This window comes from Myodes glareolus, chromosome 8 (genome assembly GCF_982192425.1).
Source record: "Myodes glareolus chromosome 8, mMyoGla1.1, whole genome shotgun sequence".
NCBI classification, from domain to species: Eukaryota; Metazoa; Chordata; class Mammalia; order Rodentia; family Cricetidae; genus Myodes; species Myodes glareolus.
Genome location: NC_142033.1, coordinates 99,209,916 through 99,232,887, shown reverse-complemented (window position 1 = coordinate 99,232,887; position 22,972 = coordinate 99,209,916). Strand labels below are relative to the sequence as shown.

Here is a 22,972-nt window from a genome sequence, read left to right as displayed (position 1 = left end):
AACCCAGACTGTTGTAGCTGCTCTCCACAAACTCACAGCAAGGCCCCATTGCGGAGGACAGCACCTCCACAACTCACTGCACATGGGGATGTTGAGCTAGTCCCTACATAGAGTCTTCATCCCTATGTTACAGGGCCTTTGTTATAGGAAGGTACACTGCATCCTATCAAAAGAGAAACAAACACCAAGCCAGCCCCAAACCCTTTATCTATAATGGTGTGCTACCTGCAAACCATGCTAGGGCAATGATGGTAGAAAGCTTATAGGAGTAACCAACCAATAACTGAGCCAACTTAAGGCTCATCCCACAAGAGACTGCTTGGGTGACCAAGAACCTGAGACTAGATAGCTGAGGGACCTAAAGAAAAGGAGAGGGAGAGAGAGAGAGAGAGAGAGAGAGAGAGAGAGAGAGAGAGAGAGAGAAAAGACAAAATGTAGTGATAAAATGGCTCCTAATAATTAATGATATTCTGCTATGCTCATAGATCAGTACCTTGCTCAACCATCAAAGAAGCTTCCTCCTGTGTTATAGCTCAAAGAAACCCAGGACAAATGGCTAACTGAAGTATCTATTACCACATCAAAATGGACCTTGGCCTGCCAGGTTTCTGATTACCAGAGTCCTGAGTCCTCAACGGTTCTCATCCTGCCCCCTCCCCTAAATCTCTGCAGCCCCTGAGCTTCCCTTCCCTTCCCTTCCCTTAGCTTCTCTATCCTGTGTAAACTCAGCCATCTTGACTATGTACTCTCTTGACCTCTTGACTCCTCTCTCTTCCTCTCCAATCTCCCCTCCTCTCTTTCCTTTCACGGCCTGGTTTATTCTGCTTGCATGTTCAGTCTAGACTCTTCCAGATGCCGCCAGGTATTCTCCACCTCAACAAAGCCTTCTTCCTGACCTTACCCAGGAGTGGTCATGTCCTCATTTTCGTTCTTCCTGCAGCAGACAGGAACAAATATGGATACTCACAGTTAGACAGCATGCAGAGAGTGAGACCTTGAAGCACTCAGCCCTAAATGGGATGTCTCCATCAAATCCCTCTCCCCAGAGCTCAGGGAACCCCAAGAAAGAGGAGGTGGAATGAATTTAAGAGCCAGAGAGGACAGTGGACACCAAAAATAGATAGATAGATAGATAGATAGATAGATAGATAGATAGATAGATAGATAGATAGATAGATAGAACCTTCTAAATCTATGTAAGCAAAGCTCATATGAACTCCCAGAGACTGAAGAAGCCCGCACAGGGCCTGCACAGATCTTCAGCAGGTGCTTGGCACTTCTATTACGGCTTCCGGTCTCCTGTCTTTGTGGGATTCCCGAGTGTGCAAACAAGTGGGTCTCGGACTCCTGTGCCTTCTCTTTGGGCGTTTTTTTTTCTGTTAGTTTGTCCAATTTCAATGTGATAACTTTTGTTTTACCTTATTATATTTTATTTTATATTTTAAAAAGGAATAATGAATAAAAGAATGAATGAATGTAAACCTAGCCTATTAATTTAACCTTTATCTACTAGGGTAAAGGTTAACAACAGAACTGTCATTTGTACCTTCTGGGAGAGGGAAAATCAGTTTTCTCCAGTGGAATGACACTATATCAACCACACCAGGGCAAATCTCATGTTCAGGAGTAGGTGGTCAGCAAATAATGGACTCCACAGTGTGTGTGTGTGTGTGTTGTGTGTGTGTTGTGTATGTGTGTTGTGTGTGTTGTTTATGTGTGTTGTGTATGTGTGTTGTGTATGTGTGTGTTGTGTATGTGTGTGCTGTGTATGTGTGTATTGTGTGTGGTGTGTGTTGTGTATGTGTGTTGTGTATGTGTGTTTATGTTGTGTGTGTTGTGTATGTGTGTTGTGTGTGTTGTGTATGTGTGTTGTGTATGTGTGTGTTGTGTGTGTGTGTGTTGTGTGTGTGTTGTGTATGTGTGTTGTGTGTGTTGTTTATGTGTGTTGTGTATGTGTGTTGTGTATGTGTGTGTTGTGTATGTGTGTGCTGTGTATGTGTGTATTGTGTGTGGTGTGTGTTGTGTATGTGTGTTGTGTATGTGTGTTTATGTTGTGTGTGTTGTGTATGTGTGTTGTGTGTGTTGTGTATGTGTGTTGTGTATGTGTGTGTTGTGTATGTGTGTGTGGTGTGTGTGGTGTATGTGTGTGTGGTGTGTACGTGTGCACTTTTATTTGTTTACAGCTTTAATGATTTGTGTGTGTGTGCGTTGTTCTAATTTGTTTTCTACGTTTTTGGGGTTTGTTGTTGTTTTGGGTTTGGGGTTTGTTTTATGAAAAAGAACTTAATGTTGGTTGGGTAGGGTGGAGGAAGGATCTGGACATACCTGGGGAGGGGAAGAATATGATCAAATATATTTAAATTTAAAAATTGTTTAAAAGTAAACATATTTTTTAAAAATAAAAAAATAGGTATACCAAAATAACAGACTATCAGACAGCAAATAAGATGTAAAGGGAGCAGGTTAAAAAGACAGCGGTTAAACCATTGGCTGCTTTTGCAGAGAACTCAGGTTTATCTCCCAGCACCTACATGGAGCTCACAACTGCCTGTTATTCCAGCTCTAGAGGATTCAACACCCATTTCTGACCTCTTTGAGCATTAATGTGCACATATACACAATAAATAAATACTTTTAAAACTAAACAGAGCTTATTAAAATATATTAGTCACATCCTAGTTATCTCATCATTTTGGTAGATAAAAAGTGAGAGATATGAAGTTTCCATGAGGAGAAACAGAAACAGGAAACAGACACCTGAGATGTCCCACCCTAGCAGTAATCAAAGAAATGCAAATCTAATTACTCTTAAAATCTCATTTGACACCTGCTTAACGAGCAGTTTTTAAATGACGAGCTGGCCAGGTGACAGGAATATGGCCCACTCAGTCATTTCAGCTGGCACTACAAATTTGTGCCACCTTTGAGAAAACAATAGGGCAAGTGCAGAGGAACATTTGTGCCCTCTGGCCCAGTAATTCCAGTTCTTGCAGTTAGTGCCAAGGGGAGTAATTCCACAGATGCAGAGACATTGTGCTGTTCTTCAGAGTCTCCACAATTCAATCAAATCCAATTAACATGCATTCTGTACCTTCTGTCTGCCAGACAGAGGCAACAGGGAACCAGAAATTAATAAGACACAGTATCTGACCTCAGGGGGCCTCAAATTCTGGCACAGGAGTCAGGTAGATAAACATATTACAAAAGGGAGTTGTAAGTCTAGTAGTACAAACAAGTCTAAGGATTGTTTAATGGGTGGAGATTAGGCAGCGTTCAAAACAACTTAGACGCTGGTATGGCAGCTCATGCCTTTAATTCCACTACTCAGGAGGCAGAGGCAGGTGAATGTCTATGAGTTCAAGGCCAGTGTGGTCTACATAGCAAGTTCCAGACCAGCCAGGGCTACCTAGAGTCCCTATCTCAAAAGAAAAAAAATCAAAACGGAAATAAAGAAAAAGACAGACAGACATAGGTTTATAGGTAAACTATAGACCTAGTGACACAGTTCGAGCAGTGGGGCAGTAGTCCAGGCCTGTGGGATACAAATTCCAGAAAGAGGTTTATGGAAAACAAGTGTAGGGTCAAAAGGACAGCCAAAGAAATCCACCTTGGCCCCGAAACTAGACCCAGTAAAGAAACACACTGTAGCCCTGAAACCATAACCAAAGAAACACATCCTGACCCTAAAATCAGAGCCAAGAAAACACACTTTGACCCTAGAACCAAAGCCAGTGAAAGAAACACACACTGGCCCTAAAACTAGAGCCAAAAGGCTAAAAAGGGACAGTGAAAGAAACACACGTTGCCTCTGAAACCAAAGTCAAATGTGCCTGTGATCAGGAAACCAATCAATCCCTGAGCAGGAAAACTAACCAATCCCTGAGCACAAAATCTAATCAATCTGAGCCTGTCCAAGACCAAGGGGATCGAAATCTGACCTATTCCCTCCCTGAAAATCTTCTCCCTGGGAAAACTCCACCCCTAAGAAGCCCTGTTTAGGGCCCTCTGCCTCTTCAGTTGGCAGCTGTCCTTCTCTACCCTGGCAGAGGAAGCCACTCTCCTGGATTCCTCCTTCCCAAATAAATCTCTTGAACGAGTTTCTGGGTGAAGATCCTCTTTCTCCACTGTGGAGCAGAAGCTCAGCTGGGACATTCCCTTAGGGGAGCAGAGCAGAGAAAGGGAAATTAGTTTCCCTTGGGAGTGGTGAGGAAGTAAAAACTTCTTTCCAGAGTCGGAGCAGATTGCTACATTACTGCGCACATTACTGCGCCCGGTTCCCTCTTAGCAGAGTGAAACAGAAAAGGCAACACCTTGGGCCAGCACTGAGCTAAGACGAAAGGGATCCTCCCTTAGGGGGGTGGAGCAAAGCTGAGCTATAAAGCTCAGGATTGCCACATCTGGGGGGAGCCCATTCCCTGCTGGGTCCCAGTTTTAGGGACAGCCTGAAGCCAGGCTGTCTTCTCCTCCCCCCACAGCTGTAGGTGCAGCCTGACTTCCCAGCAGGTCACATTACCTTTTCCTCCCGAGCTGTGACATTTCCAGGTGTAGCCCGACTTCCTGACAAGTCAGGATACCGAACCCTCTGGAGCTATAACACTTGCAAACAGAATTTGTGGAAAAATGGAAAGAGAACTTTATTGTTCCTTTTGACACCAATAATAAAAATGAAGCATTCATTCATGGTCAACACTGGAGGCGTGTGGAGGGCCGGACCACATTCTCCATTGCTTCTAGGAACAAAGGTAGAGATTGACCTCGGTGACCCCAAGGTGTGGCGGTACACGCCTTTAGTCCTGATGCCTGGGCGGCAGAGGCAGATTGACCTCTGTGACCTCAAGGCGTGGTAGTATACGCCTTTGGTCCCAATGCCTGGGAGGCAGAGACAAGCAGATCTCTGTGAGTTCAAGGTGATGTAGCACACGCCTTTAATCCCAGCGCACGTGCTTGGTAACTCTCTACCGCTGCGTCCCTGCCTACTCCCGAGGCATCATCTGGGATAATGGGCAGTGGACCCATCCAAGAGTGACACGTCAGAAGCGAGGACTGTTTCCTTTATAAGGGTTGGGTTCCATCTTATCTGGGTCTCCGCCATGTTGGCTGATGCCCGCTCTCCCAAGGGGCATTAAAGCTTTACTGCAGAAGTATCCTATGTGTACCGCGTGGTTCTTGCTGGCGAGACGGTAGCGCGGGACAGAGGCGCACACGCACTTGTAAATTGTGGGGAATAGTGGACCATTATCCCATTATAAAAATGGAAACGCTGTAAGACATCTAAATACTGACAATCTGCAGGCAGGACTGTGGCAGGAGAATTGTTCAGACAGCCATTCCACTGTGCCAATAAAGCAATCTTCAATTTAGGATAGTGTAAGCTGTTGGCTGACTGGGATTAGCCATAAAGTTCTTGGAGGACTTTGTAGGGCAGCTAGAAAGGGCAGGAGGAGAGCTGGGAGGAGTTCTGGGGTGAGAGGGTCTACAGAACATGGAGAGAGGGTCGGCCAATTGCCGTACTTTCTTTGCATTCTCCAGGTCTCTATTTCAATTTCCGACTCCCGAGTGTTTATTAGACTAGAATAAATTAGGTAATCCTTTCCTCTTGCAGCTACACAGGATACCTGAGGGAAAGTGACTGGTCCTGGCCATACTGAGCATCTCTCCAAAATTCAATCTTCTTTTTCATTTTCAAGCTTCTTTTATTGAAATATGGTTGACACATTATGAGATTCAGCCCATTAAATGTACAAGTTAGTGGTTTTAATACAGTTGCAAAATTGAACTACTATTTCTAGACTGTTCTCATCACCTCAGAAAGAAGCAGAATAGTACTCACTGCCAATTGCTTCCAGCCTTTGACAGCCAGAGTCTCTTCCTGTCTCTAAATAATTCAGTGTAGCCTGGGGAAGCAGGCTATTCACCCTATTCAGTGCTCCCACCTCAGCGGGCACACTATCCCTCTCTAAAGTGCAGCTGGCTGGATGCCAGTTAGCACCTGGCATAAAGGTACAGACAGAACAAAGGAAATTAAACAGACTCTGGAAAGCTGGAGAATTTGCCCAGTAGCACAGGTAGCTTGCTTGGTGGGGCTCCCGGGGCCAGCCTACCCCTCTTTACTGGAGCCCTTCCGTCTTGCCTTGCGCTGAGACAGCATCATCTGAGCTTCCATCTCTGCTCACTCAGGAACAACACAGCCAGTGGAAAGTGGAGTGGGAAAGAATGGAGATGGCAGGAAATACCTCGCTTGCCTACCATGTAAAGGAAATGTGGTGCTCCATTTAATTTTCCCCTGGGAAACTGGAAGGAAGCCTTGTTGGTAGGTCTCTGGCGGCCTTCACCAGGCTTGTTATCTGCTTTCCTTACCAGTCTTATTTTTGAGATGCTATTTTTTTTTTCCTTTCCTAGGGACATTGAGCAGTAGCTCTCTATGGAAACGGCCATAGTTTTTCTTACACTTTTTACTTGCTATGTATTTCTGACTAGTTGGGGAGGGCACTCTATTTCACAATGAGGTCTGGCCTCTATGTGACTCACATTCTCTTTACCGGCTTCAGTGCTACAAACCTCACTTCACTCCTTATGAACCAACTCAGCAAGGATTCATCCCAGTGTCTCTCTAAGTTCGCAATACGCTGCTGAGCAAAGATGAGGATGGAACATAACATGTCATTGATCCTCCAGCCACAGAGAAACTCAGTGAGGTCTGAGAAGACACTACCAGAAGTCAGGGTACCTAGGTTTAGGTCAGGGTTTCTAATTCTGTCTACCCATTGGTAGGGTGAAGTTATCCTAGAAAGAAGAAATGGCAGCAAGTCCTTCTAGATTTCAATTCCATAGCATCTCTAAGTTAGTCAGTCTCCACAGTTATTAGATGTCTTGTATCAGGGTCCTGGAGAAAGAGGGAATGGGACTGAAAAGGAAGGAAATAAGAGATGAGAAAGGGCATAAGGGAAGGAAGGAGAGTGGGGCAAGTGGTAGGGCAGGAAGAGGAGAGAGCAGACCAGGAAGGGCAGCAGTGGGGACAAGCACTGGGGCCGGTGATACAGAACTTGTTCATGAGGCCGTGGTCCTAGCACTACTCCTAAAAAGGGGTAGGGAGGCCCAAATTAGGGATGGAAAGAAAAGGGATAACAGGATGGGGAGAGAGGAGAGAAAGAGACAGGTGGCCAGAGAGGCTAGGAAGGCAACTGTGGGGAGAAAACGAAAGTAGGAGGGAGACACGAGGTGAAGAGACTGGGGGATAAGTAAGGCGTCACCCCAAAGAAGGGAACCAGCATTCCAGACGCCCCACTACACAGCACTGCAGCATCACCATCAAGGCAGACCTCTGTCGCACAGTGCTTTCTTGGGGAATAAGCATTTCCCTGCTCCCTTAAGTGATTTGGTGCAGCTGGTCTAAGACGGGCATTCTAATTTCTGCTCTTCTTGCCGAGAGAACAAAGTGAGAAGTTTTCAGAGTAGATACTCTTCACAGATGTCACAAAAAATGGTCCAAGAAAGCCTATCTATGGCATCCACCCACTAAAGAAAAGAGGTAAAACCCAGGGGGTGGGAAGGACAGGCTGCGTTAAGCAAAGCTACTCGGTGGGTGAGCAGAGTAAAACCTCGGGCATCCCCTTCCCAGCGCTGATCTGTTGTGATGAGTACTTCTTCCACCCTGGCCTGGCAGCATTGCAGGCTGCCACTGAGTCAGCGGAAATGCCTTACATTTTGTAATATATTCATAATCCTTGGTATTTCATCTTCACCATTCCTCTTGACTCGAATAATAATGAGTACGAAGTAGCGACTCAAAGATTTTGGAGTCAGATGAGTCTGTCTGATGCCACCCTTGGCTCTTAGGAATTTTATGGCCATCATCTGGTTAATAAACCATTCCAAAGCATGGTTGTCACCGCTGTGAGATAAAGTTAATAAAATGGTGTGCCCCACAAGGTGGGTAAAGCTTCACGGAGACAACACACACTGCTCTGCTCAGCATATGTGTGTACACAAGATACTCAGGATCTCACACAGAGGTGCGCAGTGTCAGAAAGACCTCCTGACATTTGAAAACAGGCTGAAAAGATTGTGGGATCTTTGCTCAGTGCAATACTGTACCTGATTTTCTGTTGACTTTCCAGTTCTGCACGTGTAGAGGCTGGTTTGAATAGTTTTCTCCAGTAATGATGGAAATCATTTCTATTCAAGAGAGCAAATAACCACATGGGTTAATTTATCGTCATCTTGGAAAGTGCTCACTTTTTACTCTAACTGATAAATTGTACATACAAATATAATCACAATTATTCTTTGGACAAGTCTTTAAATCTTAGAGTTTCCTCAAGAAATAAAACCCTTATTATATATTCATATTACATTTGTCTGAGTTATGACTTTACCCTTTAAAAAGCTAAGCTGAGGTGTCAAACAAGTCCATTTACTTGAGAACCTCTGAGAGTTTTAGCTTGCCCGGAGTCCAGGGCAGAACTTAGTTATCTCAAACTCAAGTCCAATTATCTTTATCTGCGCTTCTGTCCAAGTAGCACACAAAACTGGGAAAATGACAGTAAGGATGTAATACAGAAGACCAGAAGGCCAAACTCTCCAGGCAGCTTTGACTGTCCCGAGCCATCTTCACCAAGAATCACTCACTCCAAAGGAATGTGGGAAACATCACAGGAGTCTACTTCACAAATGTCCTTCTGCCCTCTCTAAGTGTGTTCTTCATATGGAACATTCTTGAGAACCAGCAAAGGTCTCAAAAAGAAGTGGGATGGGGAATCTGATTATAATCATAGCTATTTTATGCAAATAACTTTTAATCTACATTTATTAGGTAAGTGGAGACTGGCTTGAATCTGTAGTGGGATTTGAGTAGACTTGAGTCTCACAAAATGTGTTTTCTTTTCTCTGTAGTCAAGAAAGCAAAACAGGCTTTCAGATTCAAATGGCGGTTCAAAGGCAGGCCTGTGGAGAAGGGCTGACCTGGCTGTTATCTTCGACATGGGAAAGTAACTAGAGAAAGTAGGGTTCTCAGTCCTGAGGCTCAGGAAGAAAGCAGAGATCTGAGCCCATCTGAGCGATGAAGTGTGATCATAGTTTAGTTTAAATTAGGCATTGCCTAAATAAAGTAAGGGCCCACCTTTGCTTCTCCTGCAATCATCATCAAAATTAATGAAAAGAATTTTTGTATTAAAAAAAAACTACTAACACTGCATTTGGGCATAGTCGACCCCTCATGTTTGGAATATTCGTCTTTGAATGCTTCTGGGTTTCTTCCCTTCTCCAGTGGCTCCTTCTCTGTTTCTTTTGCCAATCATTCCTCCTCTATCCCTCAGTGTATGAACGTTAGATTCACAGTTACACAGCTCTTGGTCCTATTGCTTTAAAGGACCATTGATTATCTAACTTAAATATCATTCATGGGCTGATGCTTTTCAATGCTGACACATCTAGATGTAGATGCAAAATGTCCCCTTGGATGTCAATGATCAACTTAAACTGCATGTGTTCAAAACAGAAATTTGAATTCTGTTCCCAATTCCAATCCAAGATCTCTGGAAAGTCGAATTCCGCATTAAGGCTGTGCTCCGGACCTGGAATGCTCTTCTCACAATCTCAGTAACAATACCTCGTCATCACTCAGAGTTCAACACAAATATCACTTTTTTCATGAAAGTATCTCAACCTGATGTGGCATGCTCCTCTGTATGTTGTGAATATGTTTAAATACCATTGGTTAATAAAGAAACTGCTTTGGCCTATGGCAGGGCAGAATATAGCTAGGCAGGTAAGCCAAACCAAATATAGGGAGAGGTTAGTAGCTGCCAGAGAAGCAAGATGTGAAGTAACAAGTCACAAGCCTTGTAGTAAAATATAAACTAATAGAAATGGGTTGATTTAAGATATAAGAGATAATTAATAATAAAACTAAGCTAATAAGCCAAATAGTATGCAATTAATAATAAGCCTCTGAGTGGTTACTTCAAAAGTGACTGTGGGACCAGGCAGGGCGAGAAACCTTCAGTTATGCCAACCTCCAACTGCAGGGGCCTCTCCCTCCCTGGGCACCACTCCAAGTTACCAAGTAGGTAACCTGGATATTGTCCCATAACCCCATGCTTAGTGCTATTTGTCAACACCTATACTCCGAACAAATTTTTATTGACTACATATGTTCATGTTCACATGTGTCTGTGGGTTTGTTCCCTGTAAATCCTTGGAGTAATTATCACAAGAAAACATCCATGATAACTGGGCTAGAAGAACATACCAGTACAGGCAAGACCTTGAATTTTACATTGATTTGGAAAAGAGTAAATCCCGTCTGGATACTAGGGAAGGAAAGAAAGTCATGAGAGGGTGCTGTAAATAAGTAAATATGAGGAAGTAACTTGTTTCATTTCTAGACTTTGAGGTCTCAATAATCCCCAAATGTCCAGAAAAACTGGTATTATAGCAACCACCTATTTTTACTTGCCAAGTGAAGACACTATGAGGAAGGTTTATCATTGCTGTCATATCTTCATGTTACAGAAAAAAAAATAGTTACCTTTCAAAAAATAAAAGAGGCATAAACTTCACTTTTTTAAAAAAATTGAATAAATTTTGTTTTTGAAAACTCTTGTTTTGTCCTTACTCCTCACATTGTGCTGCAAGGTCACCTTGACACTGGTGAAATCGTTGCTTCAATGACTGACTCAAGGTCAAAATGCAATCCTGGCAAGTTTCCCAAGATTCAGTTTCTCAATATGCTGTCTGCATCCAACAGGCCTTCTGCTGTGTTGTCTCTATAAGAACCACAGTGTCTAAGTCACCTCAGACTCCTGGCATTAAAAAACTACTTAGACTCTTACAATAATCAATTATAAAGTCAGGTGGTGTAGGAGGGTCTTCTTTCGATGTGTTGCTTTCATTGGTTGAATAAAGAAAACTGCCTTGGCCTTTTGATAGGGCAGCCCTTGGATGGGCATGGTAGACAGAACAGAATTCTGAGAGAAAAAGGCAGTGTGACAGATGCCATGGCTCTCTTCTCCAAGACAGACGCTGGTTAGACTCATGCTGGTAAGCCACAGTCAAGTGGCGATACACATTAATGGAGATGGGTTAAACTAATATGTGAGAGTTAGCCAATAAGGGGCTGGAGATAATGGACCAGGCAGGGTTTAAATGAACACAGTTTTCTGTGTAAGCTAGTCGGGCGGCCGGGAGCCTGGTGGGATGCAGCCTGCTCCTCTTACAACAGTCAGGCAGGTAAAAAAAATAGGCAATATATCTGAAATAAATTAATGTATGCTTGTATTAGAGAAGGGACTGATAGGGCAGCAGTTTCAAGGTGTGAAAAGCTTTGTAACATCTACTGAGAGCACTGACTGAGGCACCCGCTGCAACTGTGTTACGCCAATCATGATGGCAGGTTCTCTCATTTTACTATAAATTATTTTTCAATAAATATTTTAAAGAGTAAGATTTAAAAGGGACAAATAGCAAGAGACAACTGAAAAAATACTATTTCATCTACTGGAGACAGTAAAAATTAAAGCAAGTGAGGCCGATGACGGCAAGCATTATTTGCATTTACTGTCAAACTGATCTATTTGGGAATAACACCCACACAAAAGTGAGAAGATATTTTGAAAAATAGAAATGTGAATAATTTCCTCAGATGTCTTACCTCATTTGCAAAGAAGCAAAAGTGGCTCCCGGAGAATATGCATAATTCAACTCACAATGATGAGAAGAAAAATTTTAAAGGGAGAAAAAGAAGATTCTGGGCTAAGGGGCCTCAACTAGTCAGTGTCTGAAAGAGGCTGGATGCCTACTAAATACCATTGTATGAAATGAACAATTTAGGTCCCAGTGGGAAGCATAGGGTGACTACAGTTACAAGCAAATAACAACAGGGATTAAATGTTGTGGTCATTTAGTTGAAGTATTGGCTTCTGTCTAGCAACAGGGTTAACTAGATAAGCAAGTAACAGTAAGGTATAAAAGAGATTGCACTTTTGTTTCCTGGCCACCCAGACCCAAATAATTGCACAAAAACTATATTAATTACAGCACTCTTTAGCCAAGGGCTCAGGCTTATTCCTAGCTGACTCTTACATCTTATGTTAACCCATTTCAATTATTTTATATTTTACCAGAAGCCTGATGGTTTGTTACCTTATGATAGGTGATGTTGGGAATATTCCATCACACTTTGAAGCCCAAGTTTGCATTGTGTCAATTAAATAAAACCAACCTTGGATCAGGAGGCTGAGTTAGCAACTAGTTGACAGAAAGTAATCATAGATCCATCCCCAGCAGGCATCTAGAAGAAACAGAAAGACAGAGGAAGCAGCAAGGCAGGATTTAGAGTGGCACAATTTTTTTCAGGTTTGGCAAAGCAGAAGTTGCTACAAATTATAAAAAACTGGCATGAGAGAGAAAGACGCCATGTGACAGAGCTCAGATGGATGGGTTCTTTATTAGAGGAAAGTGAATGGGAAAGGGGGGAAAAGGGAGGGGGTAGTGGCCTCTGGGGACAGAAGAGAAGAGAGGAGGGGAAGGGAGAGAGAGGCACATGGATGGACGGACATACAGATAGACAGTAAGAGAAAGGAGGGATGGAAGGTGGGCAGGCCTTTAAAAGAGAATGTAGGGAATGTGCACAGGTGGTGCTCTTAGATGTACACCCCAAGGTCAGGCCAGTGCAGATGTTTGAATACTAACAGAAGCAAGCAAGGAGAGAAGGCTAGCTAGCTGTGACCCAGCCTCTCTGAGCTAGCAGGTTTTCACCCCAACCTTTGAATCTTGAGTCTTATGTATAGCTAGAACAATCGAGATTTAGTTAAAGTTACCTTTAGCATCTGTGACAGAGCACTGTCTGCAGGGCCTGCAGAACAGAGTTCCCATCAGGCTGTGGCCTGCGGAGCCAGGTCAATGCTAGGGAAGCACAGGCCAATGCTAGGGAAGCAGGCTGGTAACTGCTGGCTGAAATAGCAGTTCATTTAGACACAGCCACCATGCTGAAGTTGAAACAACAAAATGATGGAAGGAAGTCAGCCTGTACCCCCTAAGTCATGGGACTATTTAGCAAGCTGCTAGACCACAGTCAGGACGTGGGCTCTTCAGTGAGTTGAGGCTGTGGACTTTGGTCCTCTGAAGAGCTGAAGAGAGTAAGGCTAGGAGAGAGATTTGAATTTTTCTTTGAACTTTTCTTCCTTCCTTCCTTTTTCTCTTCTCCTTCCTTCCTTCCTTTTTTTCTTTTCATCAATACTTTGGTTTTATTTTAAAACAGAGAATAGAAAAATAATATATTTAAAGAGTATAGTTGGCAGTCAACCACTTGTAGTTGCCCCGATTGGTGGCTTTCATCATGTTCAGTTCACTGGGCATGGTTCCTGGTCACACTCCCACTGCCCTTTCTCCTGACAGATGCAATCGATTACAATTGTCCCAGTGGGTGCTGATGACTTGTAGGTGTGCCTTCATGCATGCATCCTAGATGCCAGACATGACATTCCTGATGCCTTTGTCACTCATGTGTACTGGGACTTGCACATGGACTTGCACACTGAAGGAGCTTGAGGAAAGAAACAAACCGGGGAAGGTAAGCAGCTTCCTTAAGGTAGCACAGCATTTTTAGATAGCAGCCTAGTCTTATTTCTAACAGACTTTTTTTTTTCATTTTAAATTTGCACAGTATTTGTGATTTAGAATTACATGGGGAGGAGGCTTGTTTTTGTTTTCAGACAGAGCCTCCCTCTGTGACTCTGGCTGACCTAGAGGTTGCTATCTATGCAAGCAGGAGATTCACCTGCCTCTATCCCCAGAGTGCTGGGATTCAAGGCCTGCACCACCATGCCATGTTAGAATTAGATTTTAAAACAGAAATGTTATGCAGCAGACTGGGACAAATGGCTGAGATGCCTACTTAACATACCAAAGCAGTGGCTGGCCTAGGTCTCCCTTAGTTTCCATGCACAAGTCCCTGTTATAGAGTCACCTGGGCTGGTATACTCCACCCCTACCCTAAACTCTCCAGTCCCTGAGATTCCCTTCCCTCCCCGCAGCTTCTCTGACTCCAATATAACCCAGCTGTCCTCTTGGTCCTCTTGGTGTCTCGGTGCTTTTGGTTCCCAGGTGTTTTCTTTGCTCCCTCTCTCTTTTCTTCCTCTCTCATTTCCCCACCCCCACCCTCTGCTCAGGGTCCTGCTCATTCTGCCAGCCTGGTTCAGTCTGGACTCTTCCAGACACCTCTGGCCATTCTTCCCCTCATATCTACAATAAACCTTCTCCTCCACCATACCTGGAGCCAGTCACATCCTCATTTTTTCATTCACCTGGTGCCAAACCCATAGGACTGGCCTGTAGGAGCCTCCTTCCAAGAACTCAGTCACTCTGAACCAAGCTGTTGTTTGGCCCTTCTAAGGTATATAAGGATCATTAGTTCCTGCTGGCTTCTGCCACCCACCAAATTGGACTCCAAATTCTAGAGTCTGCTTCACAGCTGCTTCCTCCCACCATACGCTCCAACTGTTCCTCTCCCTGTCTACTTCATAAGTGGCTCTCTGGCTCCTGGAATCTACTATGCCCTCCAGGCCTCATGTGGCCCCACATGGCATACCTCTCTATCAATACACTAACCCCTTCCCTTTTCCCCAAATCCTCTCCTGGTCCACATATTCAGCTGTTTTCTCCTCTTCTCTTCTACCTCTCCTCCCCCTAGGATCTGCTTAAACCTTTTTGGGCCTCTGTAAACCTGCCCCTTTTCTGTCTCTTAGCTCCATCCTGGAAGTCAGGTAGCTTCCTTATATTCCCCTGAGCCTTTACTATGACCCTTTTCCTTCCCTTCCCTCTCCTCCCTTCCCCTCCCCTCCCCTCAGAATGCCTGCTCTGTCTCTTCCTTGATCTCTCCTGGCCTCTCTTCCCTCAGGAGAAGTTCCTGTAGTTCCCTATCCTGTTCCCTCTCAGCTCTCTCCTGGAAGTCCTGCAGCCTGTCTGTGCTTTCCAGGACGTTTCTCTAGGAGCTCACAGGAACTCCCTCCAGCAGAGCTTGCTTTATAACCCTTTCTCCTTTCCTCCTTGGACTCAGTGAGTTCATTAAGCCTCACTGTCTGGCTATAGACGTCTTGGCCTTGGTACAGCCCAATCAATGGGCAAAGATGGCACACTTGACTTCAGCCACTGCGCAAACAACTGACCACAGAACCTCTTAGACTTCAGTTCTTTCCTGCTCTCCACTTCCAAGCCTCTCACCTCTAAGGTTTCTCTACTTCTGACTCTTAAAAAAATCTTATCTCTATAATTTCCCTGTTCTCAAAACATCTCTTAGAACTATGCTACAAATATCTCACGATTTGTAAATCATTGGGTATGGTTAAAAACTGTAACAATGGGTGTGATGGCACACTCCTTTAATTTCAGCACTTGCGAGGTAGAGGCAGGCAGATCTCTGTGAGTTTGAGGCCAGATTTGTCTACAAAGTGAGTTCCAGGACAGCTAGAGTCAAATTTTAACTTAAAACTTATAATAAAAGGATTATAATTTAAAAATCTGTACATGGGTAGTCTTTTTTAATATTTATTTGTTTATTTATTATGTATACAGTATTCTGTCTACATGCATGCCTAAAGAGGGCACCAGACCTCATTACAGATGGTTGGAGCCACCATGTGGTTGCTGGGAATTGAACTCAGGACCTTTGGAAGAGCAGGCAATGCTCTTAACCACTGAGCCATCTCTCCAGCCCCCATGGGAAGTCTTAATTTGCTCAACATTCTATATGTGAATCAACTCATGTTTAGAATATACTATATATGCAACTTAGATTCAATTCTTATTTAAAAAATAGATATACTAAGAAAAGTAGATATTTTTAGATAACAACCATGTAGTTCACTTCTCTCTTGGCTGATGACCTCATTAGGATGGAAGAAAACGTGTGGCTGGCAGCCATCTTTCCTAAGATTAAAAAAGAGTTCATACAATAGGGAAAAACTGTAAAATCTTAATCTTATAAAATCTTATAAAAACTACTAACTCATTATAAACTGCTAAAGATAATTAAGACACACACGTTAATGCACACTCACCTTATAAATGATCAAATTCTTTAATGTTCTCAAAACTTTGTTAGTCATGATAAATACAAGTGTAGTTCACTTACAATGACAAGTTTTATTTAGCCTTCTGTGCACGTTTTCAAGGTTAAGCCTAAAACAAGTAACTAAAAACAAGTCAAGTTTGTTAAAAATCATGTGTACGTTTAGATAATGGTCCTCAAACTCTTCAGAGATCTGCTGAATATGCCATTTAAAGTGTTTAATGAAAAAGTTTCCCATGACAGATAGAAATGCCAGATCCTAGTGGAAACCCTAAGTTCTCCAAAGAAGACAACTCCTCCTGAATTAGGGTAACATTAAGCTGGAGAAAACTGCCCCACGTCTTATCTGCCATCAGCGCTCTGCCCACACTGTGGCCACAGTTGAGCTGACTGCCCTACTCTGCCTCACCCTAGCAGGTCAGTTTTCCCAGGTTCCTCCTGCACAGGAAAGTCTGGCAGCCAAAGGCTTATGCTGTCCCGTGCAGCAGCTGAAGATGTCACGCTGTCCTGTGTGACAGTCAAAGACCTACAACCTCTGCCCCCAACAAAACCATCTAGAAGCCTAGGGTAGCCATCGAGGTATTGGTAAGTCCCTGTCATTTTAATTGATACATAGGCCATTTGGATTATACTTCCTGCTTCTAATTTCTCCTTCTCCGAACTCTGATGATATTGACAGCTAACTGTGACTTTATGTTGACAGCAGCAAGCAAACCTTCCCATAAGGCTGCAGCTGTCTTGTTAGTTCATTTCGTATGTAAAAATCAAGCCTCAAGCCTCACTTTTCTAGAGTTATTAGGTTTTCTGCTGAGAAGGCAGACACAGACACAGTTTGCCTTGCTTGCAGACTTCACGCTGAAAGAGATAAACTTACAAACTGGGTTTCAATATAATTTTTACTATTCCTTTTATAGTGTGCCATTATAGAACATCACAGTTTCTTAGATGACTTAATTTATCCAAACAGCTAAATCTTAGTAAAGTTGGCAAAGACAAAGAAGCTAGACATATATCTTCAAGTGAATTACTGTTAAACTGAGTCGGCCTTAGAAATTTATAAACCTTATTTATTATTTACCTTAGTATTTACCAAACGTATATTGTCCCTCGTTTAAATTTTCTAGAAGGCTGGTATTGAGCAGTTAGTAAAGACATAAGTAGTAAGACTACATTTCTAAGTCAGCTTCTGTCAAGTTGTGTATAACTTTATAACTTTAAGAATTTATACACACTTTATTAAACATGCAATTATTTGCAGATATGTTGTTCATTATCTAAAACTTTTCTAGAAGCATGGTATGAAGCAGTTAGCAAAGATATGTGAGTGGTTAGACACACATCTCTAAGTCAGTTTTCTTGTTGGTTTTGCTTTGGTTTTTGTCTGTTGTTCACCTGAGTATATCTTTACAACCCTGGGAATTTCTTAATCCAAAAACATTTTGGAGACCTGCCGTTGCTTCCTTAGTGTAAGGATAAGCCAAGGGTTCGGTAGGACTGAGAAGTTCTGGAATTGTTACTTTAGCTGGTTTATACCACAGGGTCATCTTAACCAAGATGGTGGTGAAGTTACTCCAAGGTATGGTTGAGGAGGCTTATTGTAGATATGAGGAACAGCACAGCCGGAAGCATCTGGAAGCATCCAGATGAACTGGGTCAGGAGAGGAGGAGAGGTCAAGACAGGAAGAGAAAAAAGAGGGATCAAAGAGGGCACCTGGGAACCAAGAGAGAACCACATAGCCAAAATGGCTGAGTTATATAGGAAAGAGAAGCAGAGGGAAGGGAAGCGAAAGCTCAGGGATTGAAGAGGCCTCTGCAATAGGTACTTGGACGCTGCGAAAAGCTGTGAGAACCTGAGCCAGCACCTGCTTTGGTCTGTTATATACGCACCTAACAGCAGCCCTATATCTACTCAAGACATGAAAAGATTGTTCTCGACCAGAGAACTCTCCTTAACACAGTAGTTCTGAAAACAGAAAGTAAAATGGGCCCTGGTACTCTCAGTTTCTCTGGTTCCAACAGTCAGAGGCAGGAATGGGTTAAGTCCTTGTCTTACTGGACTCTAGACATTGCTGCAAGAGTCAATTCAATTGAACTCCATCTGTCACTCACAGGAAGAGGCTCTCTGAATAGGAAGTTAGGAGGCTTGGTCCTGCCTCTCCCTGCAGCTGGCTGTGTATCCATAGTGGCAGTTTTCTGATTTAATCTCCTTGGTTAGTTAATCAGGGTACTGACCATCTGTAAAGTCTTCATTAGTTTCAATATAATACAATGTGACATTTAATGCCTAAGTCTGAGTGATGGAATAGCAAGTTTGAATAGGTCACTTCTCCAGCAATAACTGGCTATATGCCATTCATTTGTTCAAATGACCAATACAAATAGGTTAAAATCATGGACTGGTTATTCCAGAACCTTGATCATTTACTGGCTTAACCATGAATCAATCCTTTTAATTGATTTCGTTTACTTTTTAAAATACTATACTTAGCTTGGGGCTGGAGAGATGTCTCAGTGGTTAAGAGCACTTGCTGCTCTTCTAGAGGACCTGAATTTGGTTTCTAGCGCTCACAGTGGACACTTCACCAGTGCCTGTAACTCACAGCCTCAGAGGATCCAGCACTCCCTCCTGGTTTCTGTGGAAACTCTCATACACATGGTATAGCACACACACACACACACACACACACACACACACACCTACCTGTATGCTTGTTTTTTTTTAAAAAAAAAAAATACCATGGTTAAAACAGCTTTGAGAAAGTAAGGATAACCCTCCCTCTCATTGAGCAGTTGGGGCCCATCACACAATCTGGCTGCTTTGCAGCTATCTTGACAAGGACCACATGGTTATTTTGCAAGTTCCCCTCCACCCGTGTCCCTAACGTCTGACTTTTCCTTATTTGCAACTCCTCCATCCCTGTCCAGTCTCCAGAGGTTAGTGTCTCAGCGCTCCCTCTCAGACCTTGCCCTCTTACCGTATGTGCTCCTTGGAGGACTCCATTCTCGTCCCCAACCGCGTAGTGGTAAATATTTAACAAACTGCTTTGTGTGGTGGCAAGGAGGGCTGATTTCTGGGGTGAGCACATTTTCATGGCAGCCAACACCAGGCTGCCCGATACTGAGCATGAGGAGGGGAAAGAGCTAGCTAGCTCGAACGGGCTGCCGTATCGATCACTTCCATGGCCATCTACATGCTGACATCCATCTGTGGCTATTCCTATGCCTGCAGCAGAAGCAGCTGCGAGATGAGAGGGCAGAGGCCAAGCACAATGAACTTTAGCTCGACTGGGAGATGCTAAAAGACACTGCCAAGAGCAGCTTCCAGGAAGCTGTGATTACCCTGTAGTAACTTAGGTTACTGGCGAAGACTAACCTCATGTTGTGTCTCCTAGGGCCTGGATATACTCCTGGATTACAGTTCAGTATTTTGGCTATGTAAAAAGAACCTTATGCCCTCAAAATGATTCATTCTGTATTCCCTGAACCTCCGCAGGCAGTCCATCACAAAGCACTGCCCGTTCTGGCTCCCAACTTTTTCTTGAATTCATCTTTTCATGTTCCTAGGCACTCCCTCCTTCCCCGCAGGCCCTCATCCTGTCTCAGCTGCTTTTTTTGGATATTCTCCCAACCAATGTCCTTGACCCTATCACATTCCTAATCGGTTTAGGCACTGCACTGTTACAGAGCAACTGCCAAACAGAAGATTACTTCAGTTGCTCTTTTGCTAAAAACCCTTCAGAATAAAATCCAGATTCCTTAGGGAAGCACAGACTCTCCTTCGTGGTCTGCCTGGTAACTCTTTTCTAGGCCTACTCCACGGTCCCCAACTCCACCCAATCATGAGCTCATCTAGAGGGCAATGATCGGCTATTCCTACCTTCTTCTCCTTAAGCACTGCTAAACCTAGCTCTACCTTTGCAGTTCTAAACGTCCATGCTTGTCTTCCATTGTGATACTCACTTCTGCTTTCCTTCTTTGGCTTGTGGATTTTTTTTTGAAAGAGAAAAGAGTTGGTTCTAACCAAACCAAGGGCCCCAAGTTCCCTACCACTGTGATACGCCCAGGCTCCTCTTCCGTGGATGATTGTTTCTTCTTACCACCTTCTTCCTTATCACCTCCTTACATGGTATTTTTCTCCAGTTAATTTCTTAGAATTCCTTTTTATTTTATTGTTTTCAAGATGTATTTATTTGTAACCATGTGTATGGGGGGCATGGATTTCAGAGGCATCTCACCTCCTGGAACACAGCCACCTGACACAGTGCTGGCCATCAAATTCAGGTCCTCTGGAAGAACAACACATGTTCTTAACCACTGATCCATCGCTCCAGCCCAGAACACTCTTTTTTAAGGTCACATATTTTTGGTTTTTTTGTCCTTCTACCTAAAGCCGAATTATGGTTTTGCTTCCAGATCAGATAATCTTTGCAACACCTGCACAAATATCTCTTCTCCGTCTTAAGCTGATCCAGGTTCTCATCTCTGCATCCATCCTGTATCTCAGTTTGTGTTTCCGGTTATCTCACAGTGTCTTATAGCAGTTACCTAAGTCTGCCTGAAGTAGCAGTTTTTTATTATTGATCACAAGTCTACAGGGTAGTGGGAATCTCTACTGACCTGATTTGGATTCAGCAGATCTTGGCTGGGCTCTCCTATATGGGCATAAGATAGGACAATTGGAGTGCTGGAGAAGTTGACTAGTTTTATGCCAACTTGACACAAGCTAGAGTAATCTGCAAGGAGGGAGCCTCAATTGAGAAAATTCTTTCTTAAGATCTGGCTGTGGGTAAGCATGTAGGGCATTTTCTTAACTAGTGATGGATATGGGGTGGGCAGACCATTGTGGGTGGGGCCATCCCTGGGCAGATGGCCCTGGTTCTATAATAAAGTAGGCTAATCATGAGGAGAAAGTCAGTAAGCAGCACCCCTTGATGGTCTCTGCATCAGTTCCTGCCTTCAGGTTCCTTCCGTGTTTGAGTTCCTGCCTCCACTGCTTTTGATGATGAACTGTTATATGGAAGTCTGAGTGAAATAAACCCTTTCCTCCCCTTGCTTTTGGTCATGGTGTTTCATCACAGCAATAGTAACCCTAAGACACTAGGTAAAAATGATCTCACCCTTTCTGACAAACTAGCCCTGGTTTATTCAGATGGCGGGTGAGGAGAGCTCCAAAGGAAAGAGCAGAAAACATTCAACTCCTCTTGAGTCCTAGGATTAAAATGAATCCACCACATCATTTCTGCTACCTTCTATTGACCAGAAGTCACAGGCCAGCTCAGGACGCAGAGACATCTATCACTTCTTAGCTTAAAGAGGTGTGGCTACTGAAGGGCTATTGTAGTCACTGCTGCAGTCTGCCACCTACGTAAACGTAGAGATGCCCACAATAATAGCAGATGGTAGTGACAATGATAAGAGTAATAATAATGATGGCAGGTTATGTTTGACAAATATTTAACATACACTTGTCCCAAGCTGATGTCAGAGAAAAGACAGACCTTGCTTTGTGTTCAAAGCTTTATTGTAATCATCTTATTCATTTTGTCTACATCAGTTTCCACTGACATCTCTCTTCCTGGTTTATATACAGCTATCTCATCTTCTGGGCTGCACAACAAGAGTTTTTCATCCTCCTGATCTCCTTAAAGGCCCTCTCTTCAAACACGATCACATTGGAGGTTGGAGTCCCACATATGACTGTGAGTAAGAGCTAGCTATCGTAATGGTTTGAATGAGAAGCCCCCCTCCTGCCACCATAGGCTCATATATTTGAATACTTAACCCTTAGCTGATAGAACTGTTTGAGAAGGATCAGGAGGTGTGGTCTTGTGAAGAAGGTATGTCACTGAGGGCAGACTTTGAAGTTTCAAAGGCCCAGGCTATTCCTAGTTAGGTCAATAATTCATTCTCTCTGCCTTATGTTGTAGATCAATGTAAGCTCTAAACTACTGCTCCAGCTTTATGCCCACCTGCTGCCATAATCCCTGCCATGGTGATCATGGACTCACCATATGAACTTTAAACTAAATAAATAAATAAATGCTTTCTTTTATAAGTTTCCTTGGCCATGATGTCGCTTGACAGGAATAGAAAAGTAACTAAAACAGATGTGGACACAATTTAGTTCGTAATAACAGACACACACACAAGAATAGTTAACATTTTAAAAAAATCAATATTGAGTGTTGAAAACTGGAAGGACAAGAATTCTCATATACCGGTACTGAGGCTTTAAATCAGTACAGTTACTTTGTAAAACCATTACATAGCAGTCTCATAAAGCTGAATTCATGCTCAGCCTATGACCAGCACATTCGGCTTCTAGGAATTTTATCTGACAGAAATTCATATGTATCTTCTCTAAAAGACATGTATAACTACATCCGCAACACAACTATTCATAATTGGAAGGAACTTAAATATTTGTTCATAATAAGGATACGTGAATTATGGCGCTATTATGTTCATGCACTAGGGTATTATACAACTATAAGGCTGAATGAACTCTATCTCCTTTCCAGTGACAGCAAGAATAAAGTTCATAAGCATAATGCTGACTGATGGAAGCCAGACGTGATTCCAGTTAAAGTTCAAAAGCAGGCAAAGCAAATCTCTAGTGTTAGAAGTCAGGCAATGAAGACTCGGGAGGCAAGTGCTGCCTGGAAGGAGACAGGGAGCCTCAAGGACACTGGTTATATGTGCTATGATCTGGTTTATGGCTACACAGCTGTGTTTAGTTCATGAAAATTCATTGAGCTGAATACTTATGTTCATGTTCCAGCACATATTTTATACTTCAATAAAGTTTTCTTTAAAAATAGTCTATAGACTCCACATTGTTCTACAACAATATTGCAATGTTTCACCCTGCCCTAAGGCCCTTTATTACCTGGGCCCAGTCCCCTC

The 22,972-nt window shown here is 43.2% G+C and overlaps 1 long non-coding RNA gene across 2 annotated transcripts in view; it reads right to left on the bottom strand.

Annotated features, from left to right (window-relative positions):
* The window catches only part of LOC125395855 (uncharacterized), a 44,285-nt gene extending 29,433 nt beyond the window's left edge, over positions 1 to 14,852 (bottom strand). The window contains exons 1-3 of one of the 2 annotated variants that reach the window (XR_015738619.1): positions 12,819 to 14,852; positions 12,221 to 12,289; positions 8,095 to 8,175 (exon numbers count right to left, since the gene is read on the bottom strand). This is a non-coding gene — a long non-coding RNA (uncharacterized LOC125395855). Of the gene's footprint in view, positions 1 to 8,094; positions 8,176 to 12,220 lie in introns of both variants that reach the window. The other variant, XR_007230674.3, reaches the window with a different exon arrangement.
* Positions 14,853 to 22,972: the final 8,120 nt, after the last annotated feature.